This window comes from Chelonoidis abingdonii, chromosome 8, assembly GCF_003597395.2.
Source record: "Chelonoidis abingdonii isolate Lonesome George chromosome 8, CheloAbing_2.0, whole genome shotgun sequence".
NCBI classification, from domain to species: domain Eukaryota; kingdom Metazoa; phylum Chordata; order Testudines; family Testudinidae; genus Chelonoidis; species Chelonoidis abingdonii.
Genome location: NC_133776.1, coordinates 104,651,320 through 104,672,779, shown reverse-complemented (window position 1 = coordinate 104,672,779; position 21,460 = coordinate 104,651,320). Strand labels below are relative to the sequence as shown.

The window sequence follows — 21,460 nt, the reverse complement described above, 5'->3', positions numbered from 1 at the left end:
TCATCCTCTTCAATTAATCAGCTCTCCAGACAATGCTGGACCGCCCACTGCAGCTCCTAAATGTTTCCCGTTAGACTAGACAGCTGAACCTAAGCTGCAGTGCATTGATTCATGACGGCACTCGGACCCCTCAGCGCTGCTGCCAGGCAGTCCTCCTATAAAAGAAGGTAATTTAAATAATTTATCATGAGTCGCGCTGTGTGTTTCTGCCATGCTTGCATTTCAGGGGCACAGAGTGGTCCTTCCTGCAGCATCTGAATCACCTTTTCTCCCCAAAGATTTGTCCCGCTCCTCCTAGAACCGATGAGGAGTTCACAGCTTCAGTGGCTGTGGCGCGCTTCTTGTGATTAGGAGCCTCTCTTGTGTGAGCAGTTTGTATTCTGATCCCTCATCAGCTTCAGCGCCTGAGCTTCTGCTTGTGAAGGAATGAGTGTTGGCCCTCAGGGCTGCCCAGCAGCGCTGGTGTGCTGAATGAGATGGGCGAGGCGCCTAGTAATGACCCTTCCTCCGTCCTCCTCTTCCCTTCTCTTCTCTTTTCTTTTTGTTTTAAAACATCTTGTCTTAGCCTCTGACACTGAGCCCCCTCTGGCTGCAGAGGTGGAATGTGTCACGTACTGGCAAGAGTCACTCTTTGTAGTAGGGCCAAGTCACAATGGCACCCCGCTAGCAGACAGGCTCCCTATCTCGGGGCTGATGGGGAGAGCCAAGTCTCAGCTCTAAGAACAAACAAACATCAGTACATCCTGTCTGCTCTCCACAGTGCTTGTGTGGGGGAAGAGAGAGAGAGGCCTCCCTTTGGCTGTGTTCCTGTGTCACTGTCAGTAATCTCTTTCTTTCCATCCTAGGACAATCCCAGCTCTTCAGTAATTACTGCTTTTCTGCTCCAAGTCATCTTTCTCCTTCATTCCTCCCTCCCCCCCGACTCTGGGGCAGATATCTTCTGTGTCCTTTCAGTCTCAATACAATGTCCACTGTCTGCACGATCAAAGGGGAACAGTGCTCCAGGTTGAGGGTTGCCTCCTGGTGTAATGGCTGGCTGCATTGTGCAGATTTGCGACTACCCCACCATGCTGCACATCCACTGTTGAGTCTCCTGTTAGACTCTGTGGGAGAAATGGCATGTATTCCAGCCCCACTGAGCAGGCCGTGTCAGGGGGGCTGCAGTTATACCTTTCAGTATCAGATGGGATAGGAGAGCATAGAAAGGTGGGGTTGAAAAGCATTTGGCAGGAGGCCTTGAACAATGGAGAGGACTGAAAGAACAGTTCTGGGCAGGGCCGGCTCCAGGCACCAGCGAAGGAAGCAGGTGCTTGGGGCAGCCAATACAAAGGGGCGGCACTCCGTCCGTGATTGGGGCAGTGGGAATTTGGCGTCGGGTCCCTCAGACCCTCTCTTCCTCTTTGAGCTGCCGCTGAAGTGGCGCCAAAGAGGAAGAGAAGGAGGGAAGGACCTGCTGCCAAAGTGCCGCTGAAGAATGGAGCAGCGCGATCGAGCTGCCGCTGAAGTGCCGTCGATTGGCTTTTGGTTTTTTTCGCCGCTTGGGGCGGCAGAAAACCCGAAGCCAGCCCTGGTTCTGGGATTGGACCTGACTGGGTCATGGGCAAATAATCATTCTGAAGAAAGGGTTCAAATATTGACTCCACAACACCTTCAAAGGCAAGGAGAGCAGAGAGAGCAGGGAAGATCCAAATCTGTTTCGCTGTTGCAGGCCACTTGTCCACCCCTGCAGTCCCCTGGCTTTGGGAAGTTCTGATCCTGTACGTGTGCTCAAGATGTTTGTTGTCTGTGTGTTGCCAAGACACTGCGGAGGATGACCCTAGTAGATTATTGCCCAGGCCTTGTCAGAGCACAGTCCAAGGCAGTGTATGCCATTCAAGGAATCAGCCTTGACTCGCCCAGGTGGTGTGAGACACTGCAGTTATTTGTTACTCCCAAAGCCTAGTGAAAGCTGCCCTGGTACTCAGATGACAGGGTGCCCTGGGTGTTGGCAGAGGGTGACTTTTCTTATACAGTGACCATTTTATCCCATTGTTCATGATTTTAGCATATCGAATTCTGTTTGTAGTTTTGGTCCATCATTTTGCACTTTACACTGGAAAACAAGGGGCATTACCTGTGAGCTGAATCAGTCTGGCTCTGACTGTCTGCCCCCTCGTGTCATTGTAAAACATTTTAAATCATCACTTTTCTGTTCCTGCCTGGTAAAAAGGCCCTGTTTCTGGCCCGACGCCAATGTCAGTCAGGACTGACTGCGTGAACTCAGTGGCGCTACAATGGTAAAAAACTGGCGTGAGTGGAGAATCAGGCATTGTAAGCTCAGTTCTTTAGAATATAGTCATTCATTTATGGATGTGCTGGGTGAAGGATTTATTTCCTTCTCTGTCTTTATTAACTTTCTCCTGTTGGTTTCGCCTTCATTTAATTCTCTTTCCTTATTGGGCCTGCAGTCACTTCTTTCTTTATTGTTGCCTTGTCCTTTGAAAGTATGTTTTACATAAGAAACAATGTTATAGACCATTAGATTCTAGTCTCCTTTTATGCTTTTGACACTGATACGCTAAAGTTTCCTTTGTCAGCTTTTTTTTTGTCCTTGAATGCCTCTAAAAAGCCCACCCTAATGTAACGTCTTCATCAGCATTCATTTCATGTTATGAATTTAAAATGCAATGGCTACATACCAGAGGACTGGACAAAAATGGCTGTCCCACTCCAAAGGGTACTTGGTGCCAGTACATTCTGAGTGCCAGTGAGAGTTACATGTTCAGAAGAGATGTAATACACATCATTTAAATATTTCTCTCATGTTTGAATATATTTGTAGTGTCTGATCGAGTGGGTTAGCGAAATAAAGACAGATGGCAATGAATTAATTCCAACACATCATCATTACAATGCAGCCATTCTAACTTCTCTGTTGCACTCACTCCAACTGGAGCTTCCCCATTTAAATGTCCTCTGTCACTTGCAATAGCATCCTGTGTAAGGACACAGTAAGAACTACAACTTGAGCAAGAATTAAGAATTCGTGTTAGATATTACAGATATAACAGAATTTCCATTGCATCAGGAAATGAATAGTAAATGAAGAGAGGAATTGACTGGAATTAAACTGTACATTCACAATCGTAATGTGTGAGAGCCCCACCCCACTCTCCTGAAGACGGGGGGGGGGGGGGGGCAGGATTGGCCTCATATTATCAGTTGAATTTTAAATAAGCTCCCTTTACATCCTAAATTCACATAACTGATGCATAATCAGTACTTAATTTATGCCAGGGCTGTGCCACAGCACCTCTAGGCTCAGCCGTTCAGAGCTCCGGCACCTCTGAGCTTGCTGCATCAGTTATGAATGTAAAAAAATTGCTTGAGCCCCAGCACCTCTTTCATTACAAATTAAGTGCTGTGCATAAAGTTATGTCTCTGGAACAACGAAAACACTGGTATCAATTAGCATTCTGAACAGCAAAACCACATAACTTTCCTACTCTGCTGGTTGTCACAAACTCACTAGCAAGTGAGTAAAGCTGGGCTGTGCGTTGCAGAGTAGTTCCAATCACACACTCATCTGGACTCTGCCAGTGTGCTGTTCCCATCACTTATCGTGTACCTGAAGACTCGGCAAACGTGTTCATTGATGTAAAATATTCTGGTCGAGTGTGCTTATAGTCCACTGTTAGCTAGTTTGGAGTTTCAGAAGCTCCTCAATTGCTTAGGTGCCTTTGAAAATCCCACCCCAAATAAGTAAATTTCTGTGCTAACTTTTTTATCTTTACACGATGTTTGTACTGTCTAATAAAGTCACTTGCTATATTAACAGCATCCTCAGGACTCCAAGAATTGCTCCTAACCATATGCTCATTCTGTGTCCCAGTTGTCTGTCCGCCTAATCTCTGTCATTTTTCAAAGGCATCTGTCACCCACGTTCTTTTAATGGGAGAAAGTATTAAAGTATATGTGCACAAAATTACTGGGAGCACTTCAACAGAGATATGTGTATATGGACAAATACAAAGAAACCTCACTGGCATTCTAACAACCTGTGTAATTAAAATCTTGCTTCATCAGTGGAAGATCTCTGCTCAGAAAAGCTGAATTAGTACAAAACTTGTTCTGTGCTCATGCCTTCCTGTATGAATGTGAAGTATTATTGATTGGCAATCGTATAAATTTGAGATGGTGTAGGTCCAGAATGTAATAGCGTGAACTTTTCTTCCTCAGCGTTTGGCACCCAAGTTCAGAGTTCATAAGCAGGGAAACCACATTCGGTTTCTGTATGTGCTGTGCCTCTATGTGGCTGAAACTCTCTCCCACTGCGTAAACCTGAGCAATGGGCTCTGTGTGGACAGAGTGCAGAGGAGTAGGGGCGGAGAGGCCAGTAAGCAGGTCTCCTGCACAGTTCTTCCTTCTTGTGCACTCCTGCATCCCCTGCTGCTGCCTCAGGACTATTCAGAAGACCATTAACGTCCATAATGATAAACCACAAGTTACAACTGGAGCTCTGACGGTGTGTCTAGTCAGAGCCATTTAGAGGGGAATAAACAAACCCTTTAGGGTATAAAACATGAGCTATAACATTGATGTTCTGCTTAGCTATACCTTAACCAATCATTTTACTGAAATTTAACTAACCAATCCTAACATATTGTAACATGGCTATTTAACCAATTATATCCCGCTACCTTAATTGGTTTACACCCAACAAAATTAATTATACAGCAGCCAGAAACAGTCTCAGAACCAGACAGAGATTATGCAGACAAACAATAAGGAAGTGGAGACTACAGTGATAGAACAATACAGAAATGAAGATTTCACATCCCAGCTATTGATAAGTGAGTTCTTGCCAGACAGGAAGCTATCAAACTAAGTTTCCTTTTACATCTTCTGGGCTCTTCCCTTTCTCTGGAGGTGATAGGAATATCAGGGCAGGATTGTATTCTGAACAGCCCAATAGCACCTTATTTCAATGTGACTAGTCTGGAATGTGAGGATGTGACCATACACTTCCCAGTTTATGGCTGGCCTCTGCTACTTAGCTGAAGGCCTTAGCCTAAGAACCAGGCCTCAGCCTGTCACAGTAAGAGAAGGCCCTTACACCAGCAGATAGTGATTTTGATCCTTTCTTTTATATCTCTATAACTAGCTAAGTGATAAGAATACACTTACGTTCTTAAAATAGAGGTCTTTGCAGACAGGCCTGAATATTTATATCCTAACACACATATCTGCTGAAGACCAGCTGCAGTGGCCTGGTTCCATCCTAAAATGTTAGTGCTGTTATAGAATCATAGAATATCAGGGTTGGAAGGGACCTCAGGAGGTCATCTAGTGCAACCCCCTGCTCAAAGCAGGACCAACCCCAACTAAATCATCCCAGCCAGGGCTTTGTCAAGCCTGTCCTTAAAAACCTCTAAGGAAGGAGATTCCACCCCCTCCCTAGGTAACTCATTCCAGTGCTGCACCACCCTCCTAGTGAAAAAGTTTTCCCTAATATCCAACCTAAACCTCCCCCACTGCAACTTGAGACCATTGCTCCTTGTTCTGTCATCTGGTACCACTGAGAACAGCTGAGCTCCATCCTCTTTGGAATCCCCTTTCAGGTAGTTGAAGGCTGCTATCAAATCACTCCCCCCCCCCCCGGACTCTTCTCTTCTGCAGACTAAATAAGCCCAGTTCCCTCAGCCTTTCCTCATAAGTCACAGAGCATATGATAAAGCGAGAAGGATACGTTTTCCCTGTGGAAAAATTCTCTGGCTCAGAGAAGAGCCTTGCACGACTCAGTGTGACTAGTACCATGGCAATGGCGGTGTGCTTCCCTGGCATCCTGGCAGTGTTTGTGTTACTACTGGCAGCAATGAGGCTGTCAGATGTTTCACTTGATAATCCGGTGGGACCATGTGGGACTTTGCTGGCAGCATTTTCCATGAACAGAGGAGCGTGTTGGCAGTAGCACTTCCGCTGTCGCATGCTTTTCTGGCACTGACCAGGGTTCAGAATCCGTGTGTGCTCTGTGGGAATACAAGTCTGGAAGCCTGGGGATGGGTAGGACGAGCATGCACCGCACTTTACTCTGTGTCGAAGCACTCGCTTATTCCCTCTGTGCCCTGGTTAGGTCAGTGTTGTTATCCATGTTTTACAGGTGAGGACACTGAGACACTGTGAGGTTAAGAGACTTGCCCACACCTAAACAGCAAGTCAGTGTCAAAGCCTAGAGTTCCTGGCCTCATGCTTACTCCATTAGGCCCTAATATTAGGTGCCATGAAACAATCCTACTGAGTATGTTACATGCCAGATACTGTGATCTTCCAGGACTTGCCACTCTCATTATCACTACAGCTGCTTGAGCTCTCATTTTTTGCCGTCTTTGCAGAAGGCTTTTTCCTTAATGCCTGAAAAAGTAGACCTGGCTTAGAGATTTAAATCCATGTGCCCAGTTGGGAGAGCGTTGACTAGGAAAGATACTGAAAGGCCACGGCATAGGACAAGGCATTGAGAATCTACTCTTTTATATCCACTCTGTGAAGAATATTCCCAAACAGAATGATGCACTGAGCTGTCTCCTAATGATGTGTCACCTGGTGATGATTCACAACCCTGAGCAATGCCAGGCTCAATAAATTATTTCTTTTTTATTAAACAAGCATTTAAAAATAACTGTTTAGAATTTCAGCCCCAAGGTCATGCTTGCCAGCCGTATTTCTACCACACACAGGCTCTTGTGCTGTTTGCTCCTTCTCACCCCCTGTCCAAACCACATACACACTTTTTTGCTTTTCATTTAATATAATTTCTTATGGGCCCTTCTAGGCAGGGGACTCTGTCTTGATGAATTGGCAGTCAGGGTGATAAAGATAAATTTTCTGACTCCTGTTTAGTTCTGCATCCATAAACTGAAATGTTCCCTCTTCCCTGATCACAAAAAACCACCTATGCAAAGAAGGTAAAAATATCTAGTGAGGTAAAGTGCCACGTGCTAAAAGTACAGGATTGTGCTATGAGGAGGCAGTGAGATACGGGTGGGCAGGGGGGAGACAGACATATATTAGAATAAAAAGTGGCATTTTTTTAGGAATAAACTGAAATCTGAAAACAATTGAAGAAACGAATAAAAAGAACCTCATGGAGAAGCACGGGCAGAATTTAACCTAAATGATGGGAGTGGAAAAGAAAAGAAATCAACGTTTCACTGGAAGCAAGGCCAGTGGGAATTCAGAGCCCACAAATAATTCTGCATTCTGGCTCTGATCTCTGCTAGCCTGGTTTGTCTGAGCAGCCCCACTGAAGTCAGTGCTTGGACACGCACAGAAACCCAAGTTGATAAACACTTGCAGATGTGGACTGATCTTTTTCACAGAACCAGAGCTGCACCCTCCTCGCATACATAGCCTGGCCAGCCCTGTCCCCTACAGCCTAGGGATCCCCTCTCCTCTACTTCTCTGTGGCAGTGAGGATGATGCCCTCTTCTGGAGCCAATCTTCAAAGGGAGGCCACTGGTCCACACTCCAGACCAGGTCTTTGGGGTGCTGGCCATAGGGCAGGGAGCCAGGGTGGGTCTCAGGAAATCGAAGAAGATTTAAGGAGGCGAGGAGTGCCCAGTTGCTGGAGGTAAGTAGGTGTTTCTGTGGGCCTGGGCCAATAGGAGTGCTTGGCAGAGCCTAGAGTTCCCTTGCAGGCTTGGCTTGGTTCTGCGAATGGCTTGATGGGTTTGTCCACTCCTCTGTGCTCAGCTGCACCAGTTATACTGACGGCTGTTCCTGCTTCTGGAGGTAAAAAGCCCCGTCTCCTCTGCTGCAGATTGGCTGTGGCTATCAGTCTGGGGCTTTCGCTCTTTCCTTGGTTTTTATTGTAGTGAAAGACGAGCAAATAAAAGCTGCTTTGGGCAGGCAGGAGAGAGGACAGCAGCCCAGTAAATGTGCAAATGTAGCACTCTGCTGCCCTGAGCCTGCACATGTGATTCCCAAGGAGGCAAGCAGCAGCTCCTGACTTTTTTTATTACTTGTGTAGTTTATAGAAGTGATAAAAGTCCTGATGGCTTTTGCTTGCCACTGCTGTTGTGTAAATAAGGTGTGGGTGTGCCTGGACTGGCTGGACAGCCTCTGGGGAGCTGCTGCTACTATTACCCTGGTTTGATCCATGGCACGTTATGTGGCGTTCTTACCGTAGCTCATCTCTGCTTCATGCCAGGGAAGTTTTTTCATTCCATCTCTTCTGTGTTTTCATTCTCGCTCTCATTATCCTTCCTCTTGGTCCACTCTGAGCTCTTGCCATCCCCATCAGATGCCGACCATGGAGACATTTTGGGAGAAAGGTTTGGCAGAGAGTGTGTCTTGCATGGTCAGGCTGTGGCACAGTCTCATCTCTGGCCAGGGTCTTAGTGCTGAGGACACTGGGTAAAGATTTAAAAAAACCCAGACTGGCTGAGGAGTCTAAGCCCCATTTTCAAAAATGACTAAGTCCCACTGACGTTCAGAGATGCACAGGCTCCTGAGTGCCTAAATCACTTCTGAAAATGGGACTTGGGCTCCTGCATCATTTAGGCACAACCTATGGAACCTCACAATGAACTAATCACAGCTGTTGTCCTTCCTAGATGTGTACCTTGTTTTAGCCAGTCTATTTGTAAACGTCCCAAGTGATGAGCCTTCCCCCACATCCCAAGGGAGGCTGCTTCACATCCTAATACAGCTTCTCTCACAGTCATTTTCCAGATATTCATGTTAAATCTCCCTATGCTAAATACCATCTTATTGCACTTGGTTCTATCATAAATGCTGAGAGTTGGTACAGTAACTATTATCCCTATTTCACATATGGAGGAGCTGTGACAGAGAGATTAAGTGACCTGCTAAAGGCCAGGGAGGGTGTCAATGACTGAGTTAGGACTAGAACTCAGGAGTTGCTAACTCTGAGTCCTATGCTTGGGCCACACCTCTCTCTACTGAGTGGAACCCCTTAGAGGCCACGTTTGGCTAACCTGTACCTGAACAGTGTATATATCGAATGCCACAAGAGATCTGACTGATATCCCATACACCAAGTGAGAATAGGTTGGTGTGAGTATGTCAGAACTATTAATATCCCTAGCCGTACTGCAGAATTTCCCTTACAGGAGTTGTGGTTTATTTAGATTATTTTTATATATAAGTGCTTACCCAGGATGTGTGAAAGATTTAGAGAAAAGCATGACTTTGCTGGAGATAAAAATGTATCCACTGAGAAATCTTGACTCATACAGTGAAGAGAGAGAGAAACTTTGGTGAAGGGCCAAATGCATGACTCATGGTACTAAGTTTAAGTTATGTACTTGACTTTACAAAGCATTTTGCCTTTGGGAGTGAGCATATGTTTTTCTCTTTGGAGACAAGAATTACTTTGTCAGACAGATCCGACCTCTTTCTTGACTTGCCCAACAGATTTTTTTTTATTTTGGCTGCCGGGTTTAATAGGTGCTGACTGGAAGAAGGTCCATTATCACCACATTCGCACCAAACAGCATTTAGGGGTGGCCAGACCTGGATCTGAAATTTGTACCCGAGGATGATTTTTGTTTGTTTTGAGGCTGTTCTAGGCTTTCCCCCATAAATGTATGTATTCTTGATGTTAAAAGTGTGTAAATATTTTATGAATGACCTTCCAATAATAATGATTATTAAGAATATATAGAGAGAGACAGCTACAGACACTGGAGGGACAGCCCAAGGCAAATGGCAGGTCAAAGCTAAACCATGTGGGCTGAGGATTTCACTGATTGCAAATAGTGGGGCTAGGACACTGGTTTTGTAGCCTGTGTTTGTGTGAGAGGCAGAAAAAGCCTAGAGAGAGACTTGTGAGAATGATCCAGAGGGGAAGCAGAGATGGGGTTTCAGACACAGAGTTTGCTGGAGTAGCAGGCTTGTGTGTTACTGAGCAAAGAAAATAGTTGTTGTTTGTTTCTTCTGTGTTTAGGGAAACAGGACCCTGTAAATAAATTAGATTGCACCAAAGAAATACTTGACCCCTATCATGCATTTCTTACCTTATTGCAGGGGTCGGCAACCTTTCAGAATTGGTTATTCACTCTAATCTTAGGTTTCACGTTTTTAGAAGGTCTCTCTCTATAAGTCTATAATATTTAACTGAACTATTATTGTATGTAAAGTAAATAAGGTTTTTAAAATGTTTTAAGAAGCTTCATTTTAAATTAAATTAAAACGCAGAGCCCCCCGGACGGGTGGCCAGGACCCGGCAGTGTGAGTGCCACTGAAAATCAGCTCGCATGCTGCCTTCAGCACACGTGCCATAGGTTGCCTACCCCTGCCTTAATGGAAACAACCATGCAAGGCCTCTACTGTTGGCTAACTGCTCAGGGTGAAGGGGCAACAGTGTATATATCAAATGCCTCATGCTGGCCTAGAGATGAGCATATTAGTTCAACTAACGTTATGAACCACTCTGCCTACGGCTCACTTTTTTGGAAGAAACTCTGGTGGCTGATCAGCAGCTCTTCTGGAATCATAATGCTGTTAACATCACAATGGGAGCTGACTAAGAGTTTATTGCTAATCAATTGGTGTGGAGCCAAGCTGTATCTAATGCTTATGTCCTGATGTTGATAATTTCCAGGGAGCTGGCCAAACCACATGACTGTTATTATGAATGACTTAACTACCCAAGGTGTAAAAGGAACTTATTGCAAACCTTAAGCTCGTTTAGAAAAGAATTGTTACTTGCTTGGGAAACTAGCTGAATCTATCTGCTGAAATTTGTGGTGTTCAGCCTTCTGCAGAGATTGGATTTGATTTGCTCTCCTCTTCTTTCCTGCCATACATTTCTATATCCCCTTAGATATGGCTTTGTGCCTAGCTCAGCTGTCTAGTATTGGAAGGCCTTTGTGTGGAGAAACAAAACCAGACAGCTTGAGCCCTCTGCATGGGTGTGTGAGTGAGTCCTCATGAATGGAAGGTGGCTCAGAAGGCCCCATAGAGTCATTTCCACACACGCACACACACCCAGAGACACGTGCTGCATCCTGCAGAAAATACCCTGAAATTGTGGGGCATGCAGGAAGAGGTGACTGCGGACGGGCCCTGGGGATCAGCTATTGTTCTCCCTCTGACCCTGCAGAGTTATCCAGAAAAGTTAATCCAGGACTTTCTCACACCAGCTTCAGGGGAAGTTTTTCTGCAGGAGGACCCAATGTAAGCTGAGGAAGGATGTCGGGATTCATCCCTCGGAGAGGGACAAAAGAATCAACAGAGGAGAGGGCAGAGTTAAAGCTGGAGAACCTGGCCACAAGGTCAAAGAGAGCAGCAGCAGAGCCACCCTTTCACCTCACCTATCTATCAAGCTATTTTGTTGTTTAAGTTAATGCCACTGAGACCAAGCCGTGCCCCGCCTTCAGGAACAGGAAGTGCTGCTGCTGCCAGCCGTCCTATCCCCCTACGCTTGGTCTATTAGGAGAGTGCCCTGCCTGCTGGCAAGGCAGCTGGAGCGCAGAGGCCAAGCAATGATGGATTTGGATTGGATGAGCAGTCTGCATGCTCAGCAAGTGTCATCCCTCTGGGCCAGCAGTGAAGAACTCACATGGCCTTACACTTGATCACACCTTGGACGTTAACGTGTCAAAGCCAGAGTGCCTACATGAGAACACTAAGATCATGGAGACTTGTGGCTGCCAAGAAGGCAATTAGCGTGTTACTGGCACACCGGGAAACTTGGAACGCAAGATGTGGTTGAGAAAGAATTGGCTCATGGTTGCTCAACTGGCTGGTATGGCAGGCACCTCGATGTATCAAAAAGGAAATAAAAAAGAATGAGGTAGATCCCCAGCTGCTGTAGCTTGCTGTAATGTGGTTATAGCAGATGAACCCAAAGACCACAAAGGAAAGGCCCATGGCGCAAGCAGGTAATGTTTGCTGGGCCTAATTGATCCCTGGCTTAAGCCCATTGAAGGCAATGGTTTTCTGTCAGAAATAAAGCCAGCCCGTGGTATTTGATTGGAGAGAATAAAAGCTAGACCCTGGGAATTAGCCATTTCCTAACCCTAGTAAAAGCCACTTGAAATGTGTCCAGAGAACATTACTGATGAGTGGAATTATTCTTTCAGCAGCCTGTTAGTCTAAAAGCTTTCAACCTAAATCTGTGTCTCAGCTATTTGGCACAATCCGAAGACTTTTGTCCATGAATTAGATGGAGGCTGCATTGCAGCTAAGAAATAATGAATCACAATAATAATAATACTTTACATCCATAGATCTCAAAGTGCATTATCTGGGCGTAAGAAGCACCACCACGTTTGTAGAGAGGGAGATTGTAGCACAGACAGAGTTCATGTAGAGAGCTGGGAATCTAAATAATTTTTTCTGGCTCCCTGTTCGATTCCCTATCCACTCTATCCTGCTGTCTCAGTCATAGAAACCAACTGAGGCTCTATAATCAGAATAGCTTGAGTGAAATCTCAGCTATTGATTTTTAGCACAAACCAGACCAGAAATGCTGGAGCTTATGGTCTAAAGCTATTCAGGAGACCAATGCAAAGTACAAGTTACTCTGTTTCTGAAATGGACAGGAAGCACGCTGGCCATGGTGGTGGCTGTGGTTGTTTTGGGGATGGATTCTTTTTTTTTTCTTTAAACTTATAAACATAATTTGAGTATAGATCTAGCTAGTGAATACGCAGATTGAAAATGAAACGCTATCAGCAATATTTAACTTCACTTTTTATCATTTCATAACAGTAAACACAAAAATCTAATACCAATTAAAATCTTTTCCAACGTGATCCTGTTTTTGCTTTATTCTCAGACCTGTGGGGTGATTTTTTGCTGTCTGCTCATGGATGCGTATTAGTGGGTTTCACAAACCATGCCGTGTAAAGGATGCAGTTTGTCAGAGGCAATTCAGAACAGAGCCTTTGAGCCCACGTGAAGTTCACTGGGACTCTGCATGGACAGAGGGTTATGTGCACACAGATCTGATTGCCAGATTAGGGCCTCCTATTCTTTGAAGTAGTCTTACTATTTTGCTAATGAATTCAAAATAGTTGGCAATGCCTTAGGTACAGTCATTTCTGCTTCCGAGGATCCATCGCTATTCATTCTTACTTACAAGTAACCAAGGTAACACAACATTCCATGGTAAGTAATAGAGTGCTTTTAATTGTTTCACACACTTCAGAGTTCCCATGCCTATGGTACTGAAATAGTTCATTACAATCTGTCCTGAAGATTTTTTTTTAAAGGGGGCTTCTCTTTTTAAGGGAGCTGGAAATTTTGTTACATTTCTAAATTTTGAAATGCAAACTGAAAATCTTGGTTAAAAGGCTAAATATTTGCATATTAGGAAATAAGTCTAACAAGAGGAGAAAGAACAGGAATTATGTGGGTTAAAGCAAAGTAATATGTTACTCCCTTTAAACCATAGTAAACACCTCCCACATATTTGATCCCACACCCTGAAATGTTTTGGCCTCTAAAGTGGTGTTACCTAGAACAATATCTAGTTGAGAATAAAATAATTCATTTCTGTAAATTGCAAACTCAGTCAAATATTCTGTGTTTTTGAGTCTAAATGAACCTGCAGAACTTTGTGTTTTAATGAAAGCAGCGTTTAATAAGACTCACAAGTCAGCAGGGACCCCACCTGGGTATGGCTATATCAGCTCACAGCATACATAACGCTAATCGGTTTTAGTTGAAAGGTAACATGCTGATAGCTTAATTTCACAGTTGAATTTTTTTAATTATCTCTGGAGGTTGATTTTGGCTTTTCAGTTTTGGCTATTAGGCAGCAAGAAACTTCAAATTGAATGTGCTTCAGGTCTTTTTAAACACTCGGAGTCTATTTTTACCAACAAGAGGCAGCGCTAACTTGTCCTAATGGAAAGGAAAGAGAATCAGTAAATTCGCTGAAAGTTTGCGGAGCTGCCCTGACATTGATATGACTTACTAAGATTATAACTGCAAAAATAGATTACCTATCCACCTACACGTCTAAGGGAATGTAAAAGCTAATAGCGAAACATAACTCAGTTTATTTGTCTTGTATTTCTCTTAAGCTACTTTTACTCTTCACTGTTAAGGAGTTAACTTGAAACTTAACATCAGTTCCTCCCCACAAGTCAGGTTTCTGTCTCAGCTGAAATAACTATTTTGGAAGGTGACAATTTTTCATGAGCAGGTCAATGGTATTGCAGGCTCTGGCTGCTCATTATGCTGTGACATGCAAGAACACAGCATATGGACAGAAAATACCATGCATATTGGGTGGATTCCTTTTCACTCCAAATTCCCTTCATCAATGCTGTCTCTAGTAATTAGGGTAAAATTCTCTCTCACCGTTAGGTCTTAAGTGTCTGTGACCATCCTGGGCTTTTTATTAAGTTACAAACATTGATTTTATCCCTTGAATTAGGCTAAGGCTGTGTGGGATAACTAAATAATAAAAGCCCTAATATTTTTTTCATCCATAGATCTGAAAGGGTGTAAGAAAGGAGGGTTACAGAAGGCTTAAGTAGAAGTTAAATAGGAAATGAACCTTGTGCTGGCCCACTACATAGGAGTGAACTTTCCCCTAAAAAGCATAGTAATAAAAAGTGACTTTCGTTGTTTTCACATTTGCATTTTAGCTGCTATTACAGTACTATGTAAATTGGCCTGTCCTGCAATACAAGAAGAAATGGATACAGTGAAACTGAAAAGCAGAGCATTCAAAGGAGTTACAAGGCATACTTTTGAAATGACGCAAGCTGTCAGTCTGCATGATTCAAGGTACAAAGTGATGACAAGGAGGGACTTTGAAGGCAATCAGCCACCTCAGCGCTGCCTAACTGCAAAAGGTGGGAGACAAAGTGATCTCCTCTTGAATTGTGTCTGAAAAATACAGTGAAGTGCTCAGACTCATTCAGATTTGCTTATTTCTTTCTATGCTAAATAAATAGGAAATATCAGTGCTCTGGCCAGGGATGTTCTCTCTCAGGGCATGCTAACATTAACAGAAATAATAAACATTAATATTTGGTTTCTTGGCTGGGAAGTTGGTTATGTAAAGAGAGTCTGCTGTTAGTGTTCCCTATGCATGGAGTTTATCCAGGGCTTCAGTGATGCTAATGTAGACATTTGTAGACTTTTCCAGACCCAAAGCCATGTTTCTCCCTGGCTTCCTACAACGAGCAGAAAAATAAAACATTTGGGGTTAACTCCTGGGCCCTGCATGGTGCCTGGCTGAACAACACTATGAGAGACCCCGGGAAGCTTCACATCTTGCCCCTTAAAAGACTTTCCATCTGCTTTCCTGGCTGGTTCTGGAAGTAAGACCACTCATCCCTGCTGCTAGAGGCAGACTGTTCTGCTGGTAATCCTGGAGATGAAGCCTAGGGTAGCTCTCGAGACCTCCATCTGCAGTCCTATCAGTGCCTCGGGTGCCTAGCATCAGGAAGCGGACTATGGCTCTGTGCACAAGTTTCTGAGCATCTTTACCCCTCGCCATCTGTACTTCAGCGAGTTCCAGAAGGGTGAAAGCTGTACATTACTAACAGTCCAAATCCAGGCATCCACCCTTTCAGTTAAAATCGAATGAAGAAACCACCTCAGTTTTAGAGGTGGAAACCAAGAACATTTCAGAATCCTGAACCTGAGAAGCATTTCGAATAGAAGAGATGTCAGGGAATGGATAAATTTTCATTATTTTTTTTTTTTGTTCCAAAATCTTCAGGTGACTTCCCAGCACTAGACCTCAGGTCCCTGCACAGTTTGATTAGTGCTCAGCACTTCTGTGTAGACAGAAGGGTCATAAGCAGAAGGGTTTGAAGAGCAAAGACAAACCTAAGCAAAGTGTTAAGCATTCCGCTGCACTACAGTTTTATTATCAGTGGGGTAGCCGTGTTAGTCTGGATCTGTAAAAGCAGCAAAGAGTCCTGTGGCACCTTATAGACTAACAGATGTTTTGGAGCATGAGCTTTCGTGGATGAATACCCACTTCGTCAGATTCACCCATGAAAGCTCATGCTCCAAAATGTCTGTTAGTCTATAAAGTGCCACAGGATTCTTTGCTGCTTTTACAGTTTTATTAAGTTTCTAAAGATTTCTAGGGAATAAGTGTTAGAAGTAATGGTATTTAGTCTATGCATTGACTCAAGGCTGGGCATTGTGGTTATGAGACCTGGAATCCATCATAGCTAAAGATATTAAACTGTTTAGACAATATTTTGTTTCCAACAGCAACTGAATAACAGCTAAAGTTATACTTAAGAGTCTGAGAACATCTGTTAAAAGGGTCCTGTGGGGTTCCTGGTAAACACAGGCAAATTTATTTTAACTCCTTCTCCAAGTCTAGCTTTCCTGTGGAGAACTGACCTTAAACATTCGGTAGTGCGGAAAGAGGTGCATAACCAAGCTGCACAAAGAGGAGAGAATTGCCCCCCTGTACCCCAGAGAAAATTGAGCAGGCTACTACAGTCCCTGGAAGTAGCCATTGTCCACTCTTTGTTGCAGAAGTATCCAGAGTTGTTTGCTGGATGTCCTGACGTTTTTTAAAAAACCGGGAAGCAAGTGTCTGGCTGTCAAGAGAAAACTAGGCTAGACTTAATCTACTGAAGAGGAAATGTACTGTGGTAAAAACTCATTTTTCATTTTGGACTAGTCTGCTCTAGAAATATTAGATGTACATGCATTAAAAGGCAGGCTAGGGAGCTTCTTTTGTTCATGAGAAGGTGTGTGACAGATGGGACATAATAAGAGACCACCACCCTCTTTATGTAGAAACAAAGTCGAGATGCTTTCCATATTGAAAGCCAGGGCCGATGCAACCCATTAGGTGACCTAGGCGGTCGCCAACGGCACTAGCATTTGGGGGGCGGCATTTCGGGGTGACCGCATCTTGGCCACCCTGGTCATCGTCGGCATTTAGGCGGAGGGATCTGGGGTAGGAGGGCGCGGAAGAGCTGCCTGCAGCAAGTAAGGGGGAGCGCAGCACGCAGGAGAACCACTCCCCGCCACAGCTCACCTCTTCTCCGCCTCCTCCCCGAGCACGCCGCCCCACTCTGTTTCTCTCCCTCCCAGGCTTGCGATGCCAAACAGCTGATTGGCACTGCAAGCCTGGGAGGCAGGAGAAGTGGAGTGATGACCGCGTGCTCAGGGAGGAGGCGGAGCAGAGTGAGCTGGGACGGGGAGCTGCCGCATGGCTCCCTGGGCCGGGGGGAGCTTCGGCGGGGGAGCGGGGAGGGGGACAGAGAGCTGCCACAAGGCTCGGGGGGCAGGGCGCAAGGTGGAAGTTTCGCCTAGGGCGCGAAACAGCCTTGCACCCGCCCTGTGGAAAGCTATAAATGCCTGTTGCAATTTATGTCTGACAGTCACACCGTAGAGTTTTCCTTAAATACAAAACAAAATGCCCAATAAACTAGGTGGAAATAAGTCAGAGTGGATGATGAATCAGCAATAAAAATGAGACAGTCATGTTAGCGGGAAGTACCACCTAAGTGCCCAGTTCACTTCTTGGACTAGGGAGTGCAACTGTGGATGTGATGAGAGAAAAGAGACAAGGGGAGGATGGCTTTCCAGGGACCAAGGTGTTCCTAAAGCTGTGACATCTGTGGCAAACCCTGCAGCTGGCCTGGTTTGCCAGCTGCAAACTCCAGAAGAATGTGAAACACGTGACAAGATTTCTCTGTAGAGATGCAGTGGGGAGAGGTAATGCTCTCTCTGAAGCCCTGCCCATTGCAGTTGAGGGTTGAGATTTCTCAGATCCAATTCTTTAAAAGTCCTGGACAACCCCAGGTCAATCTAGCAGGCCAGGCACGCCTGATCTGTCTGTGTGGTCAGGGGCTTTGGATGGGGGAGGGGGGAGAGTGGAGAGAGCCTGGTGTGGACCTTCTCACGTGGTCCAGGCCAAGTTTTCCAGGCAGTTTTTTCTCTTTTTGAAAAAGTTCAGGAGTTTCACAGGCACCCCTTCATTGGTCTGTTTCAGAGGTGCTTGAAGAGATCCGTGAAGCTCCCCAAACCTCCAGCTTGAGCACTTTTGCCCATCCTTAGTTCTTTCTATTTTAATCGTATTTTTGAGGCCATTGTCTAAGGTCCATATTTAGTAATATGTAGTCCTTAGACATGTAAAAAAACCCTGATATCAGTGGGAGTTTGCCTGTAGAAGAATTGAGTTAAAACTATGGGCCTCAGTGTTTGGACCAGTGTCACTCTAAGAAACTGTTTTATTAGCAAGCTGGCAATGGTTAATTTAGATCTATTCTACTTATCCAATATAAACCCGAGAGCATGAGTTCTTCTGGTCCATGGATTCCCTTGGTTTTTGCCTTTGGTTTTACTGTATGGCTGCTGCACTTTTATATAGGTAGGAAATTCAAATTCCATGTGGTGGTAGGGTTCTTGCTCGTGTGACAGATCTGTGATCTGACATGGTACATTTGATAACCCATATATAAAATAATGTGCTTTTGCTGTCTTCAGTGAACGAGTATTACCTATTCCAAACCCCAAAGACAACTTGTTTTTGTGCTCCTTGATCCTTCTCTTATGATCTTCATAGGCCTGGTCTACACTATGCGTTTAAACCAATTTTAGCAGCATTAAACCGATTTAACACTGTACCCGTCCACACAACGAGGCTCTTTATATCAATAATAAGGGCTCTTTAAATCGGTTTCTGTTACCTTCTCCCACGAAGGAGTAGCGCTAAATCGGTATTACCATATCGGTTAGGTTAGTGTGGCCCGCAAATCGACGCTATTGAGCCTCCGGGCGGTATCACCCAGTGCACCACTGTGACCGCTCTGGACAGCATCTGAACTCGATGCAGTGGCCAGGTAAACAGGAAAAGCCCCGCGAACTTTGAAATACATTTCCTGTTTCCCCAGCGTGGAGCTTGATCAGCACGTGGTGGCGATGCAGTCCAATCCAAAAAGGGCTCCAGGTGGACTGTACGGAAATACGGATCTGAATCGGTTATGGGGAGACAAACTGTTCTATCAGAGCTCCGTTACAGAAGAATGAAATACACAAAGCGTTTGAAAAAAATCTCCAGGCTACACAGTGCTGCGTGACAAGCATAACAGAAAGCCAAAGAATCAAATGGATGGTCATGGAGGGAGGGAGGGGGTACTGAGGACTCCAGCTATCCCACAGTCCACAGCAGTCTCCGAAAAGTATTTGCATTTGGCTGAGCTCCAATGCCTGTAGGTTCAAACAATTGTCTGCATGGTAGGGTATATCTCGTCAATTTACCCCTCCCCCCACGTGTGAAGAAAGGGAAAATCGTTTCTTGACTTTTTTAATGTCACCCTGTAGTGTATGAATGCTGCTGGTAGATGCGATGCTTGCGGCAGTAAAGAACAGTACCGCTCCTCTTCCCTCCCGGTGGCAGTGGTACTCATATGCTTGATAACTGCTGAATACCCCTGGCTGGCCTCAGGTGAGACGTCCGGGGGGGGCGCCTGGGTAAAAATAGAATGATTCCTGGTCATTCCCAATAGATGGTACAGACGGCTGTAACCGCTTCATAATAGCAACTGGGGCTGAGCTTCAATCAGCCCCTCCTTTCATGTGTAAAGAAAAGATTCTGTGCTGCCTGGACTATCATAGGCAGTGGGATGCTGGCTCCTCTCTCCACACGACCTCTCATAATGTCCTGCTGGACTATCAAGACTGGAGGCTGCCTCCCCTCATTTATCCTCACTAACAGTCACTGTTTATTTCTGCATTCTTTATAACTTCATGACACAAATGGGGGAACACTGCCATGGTAGCCCAGGAAGGTTGGGGAGGAGGAAACAACAGGTGAGGTTGTTGCAGAGGCATCCCGTGAATGGCATGCAGCTCATCATTTTCTGTGGGATCTGACAGGAGCAGCTGTGCTCTCTGGTTCTCTGATACTCTTGGTTCTCTAGTACACTTGCCCCATATTCTAGGCAGGACTGACTCTATTTTTAGATAAACCATAAAGGGGGATTGACTCGCGGAGTCATTCCCATTTTAGCCTTGCGCCCCGACCGACCTCAGCCAGGGCACCATGACAGGAGCAGAGGGTACAGAACGACAGATAGCCGTCATCTCATTGCAGTTTATAAGGGCAGCAGACGTACGGAATGACTGATAACCATCTTCTGCTATCATGCAAAGTAAATGAATGCTGCTGTGTAGCATTGCAGATCGCCTCTGTCAGCGCATCCAGTACACATACGGTGACAGTAAAAAAAAGCTGAATGGCTCCATGGTTGCCGTCTATGGCGTTGCCAGGCAATCCAGAGAAAAGGGCGCGAAATGATTGTCCTGCCGTTGCTTTCCTGGAGGAAGGAATGACTGACGACAATTTACCAGAACCACCAGCGACAATGATTTTTGCCCCATCGAGCCACTGGGATCTCAACCCAGAATTCCAAGGGGCGGGAGACTGCGGAACTATGGGATTAGCTACAGAATAGCTACCCACAGTGCAACACTCCGAAATCGACGCTAGCCTCAGACCATGGACGCACACCACCGAATTAATGTGCTTAGTGTGGCCGCATGCACTCGACTTTATACAATCTGTTTTACAAAACCGGTTTATGTAAAATCGGAATAATCCCATAGTGTAGACGTACCCTAAGTTTCTAAGGTGCGGCTAGTTCCCTTTGAATGCCTGCTGATGCAATACTGTCTCTGCCTGTTATTAATTGACCTACTCTTAGTTGTCAACCAAACAGAAGCATGATTGTGGGGGTGAGAAGGTTGTTGAGCAAACATGAAAATGCAGGAACATGGCCATGTTCTCAAGTTTTTGTTCACTTTTTTGCTGTGCCAAATGCTGGGGCACTGCTGTGCTGTGTTGATATCTTCAAAAAGCAGACGTTTGCTGGCTTTAGAGAGATATGGGTTACTTGGTTTGCTTTGGAAGAGAAACTGAATAGAAAATCCACAGCACAGTAACATACATGTTTTCGTTACTTTTCTCCTATCACTACTCCTTGTCAGATTTCTGTTTTTCCTCTGGGATTTTCCTTTCTGCAGTGTGCTGTAGGGGCTAAAGCTTGAACAACCAGTGAGTTGACTAGACAGAGGCTCTGCTTTCTGGGTAATTATTACTTGATACTATATCAATACTTGACAGCTTTGACTTTCCTGGCTGAAGTTGTACCGTGGCAGTAAGGTTTCTGAGCTGTTTTTCTTCAAGCATTACATTGTGTCTGTAATGTATTGTCTGGGTAATGTATACTCTGGGTGATGGTGTAAGGGCTGTCTATACTGGCGGGCAGATGCTCAATAAATAATATTTTGTTATTTTTCTCCCATTTGTTAAATAATTCCTGACTTAGCTAGAGATTGGTGGGAATGTATTGGTTTACCATAAATACAACCAAGAAAGGAGCAATCATTTTGCCATATGCCTGCCAGTAATATCCAGAAGTACAGTGAATTACTATATGTTAAAACATCAGACTTGTGTGGTGTTTGTGCCCAGTGGTATCTGAACATCCCAATATTTTCCTGTCTATAT

General features: G+C 44.9%; 1 protein-coding gene across 3 annotated transcripts in view; it reads left to right on the top strand.

Annotated features, from left to right (window-relative positions):
- The window catches only part of HTR2C (5-hydroxytryptamine receptor 2C), a 431,888-nt gene that overhangs the window by 163,584 nt on the left and 246,844 nt on the right, over positions 1-21,460 (top strand). For 2 of the 3 annotated variants that reach the window (XM_032776464.2, XM_032776465.2), the window contains exon 1: positions 20,846-21,037. The exons of the other annotated variant lie outside the window; for it this stretch is intronic. The gene's annotated coding sequence lies outside the window, so the exon portion shown is untranslated. Of the gene's footprint in view, positions 1-20,845; positions 21,038-21,460 lie in introns of those variants that run through there. 3 annotated transcript variants of the gene reach the window in all.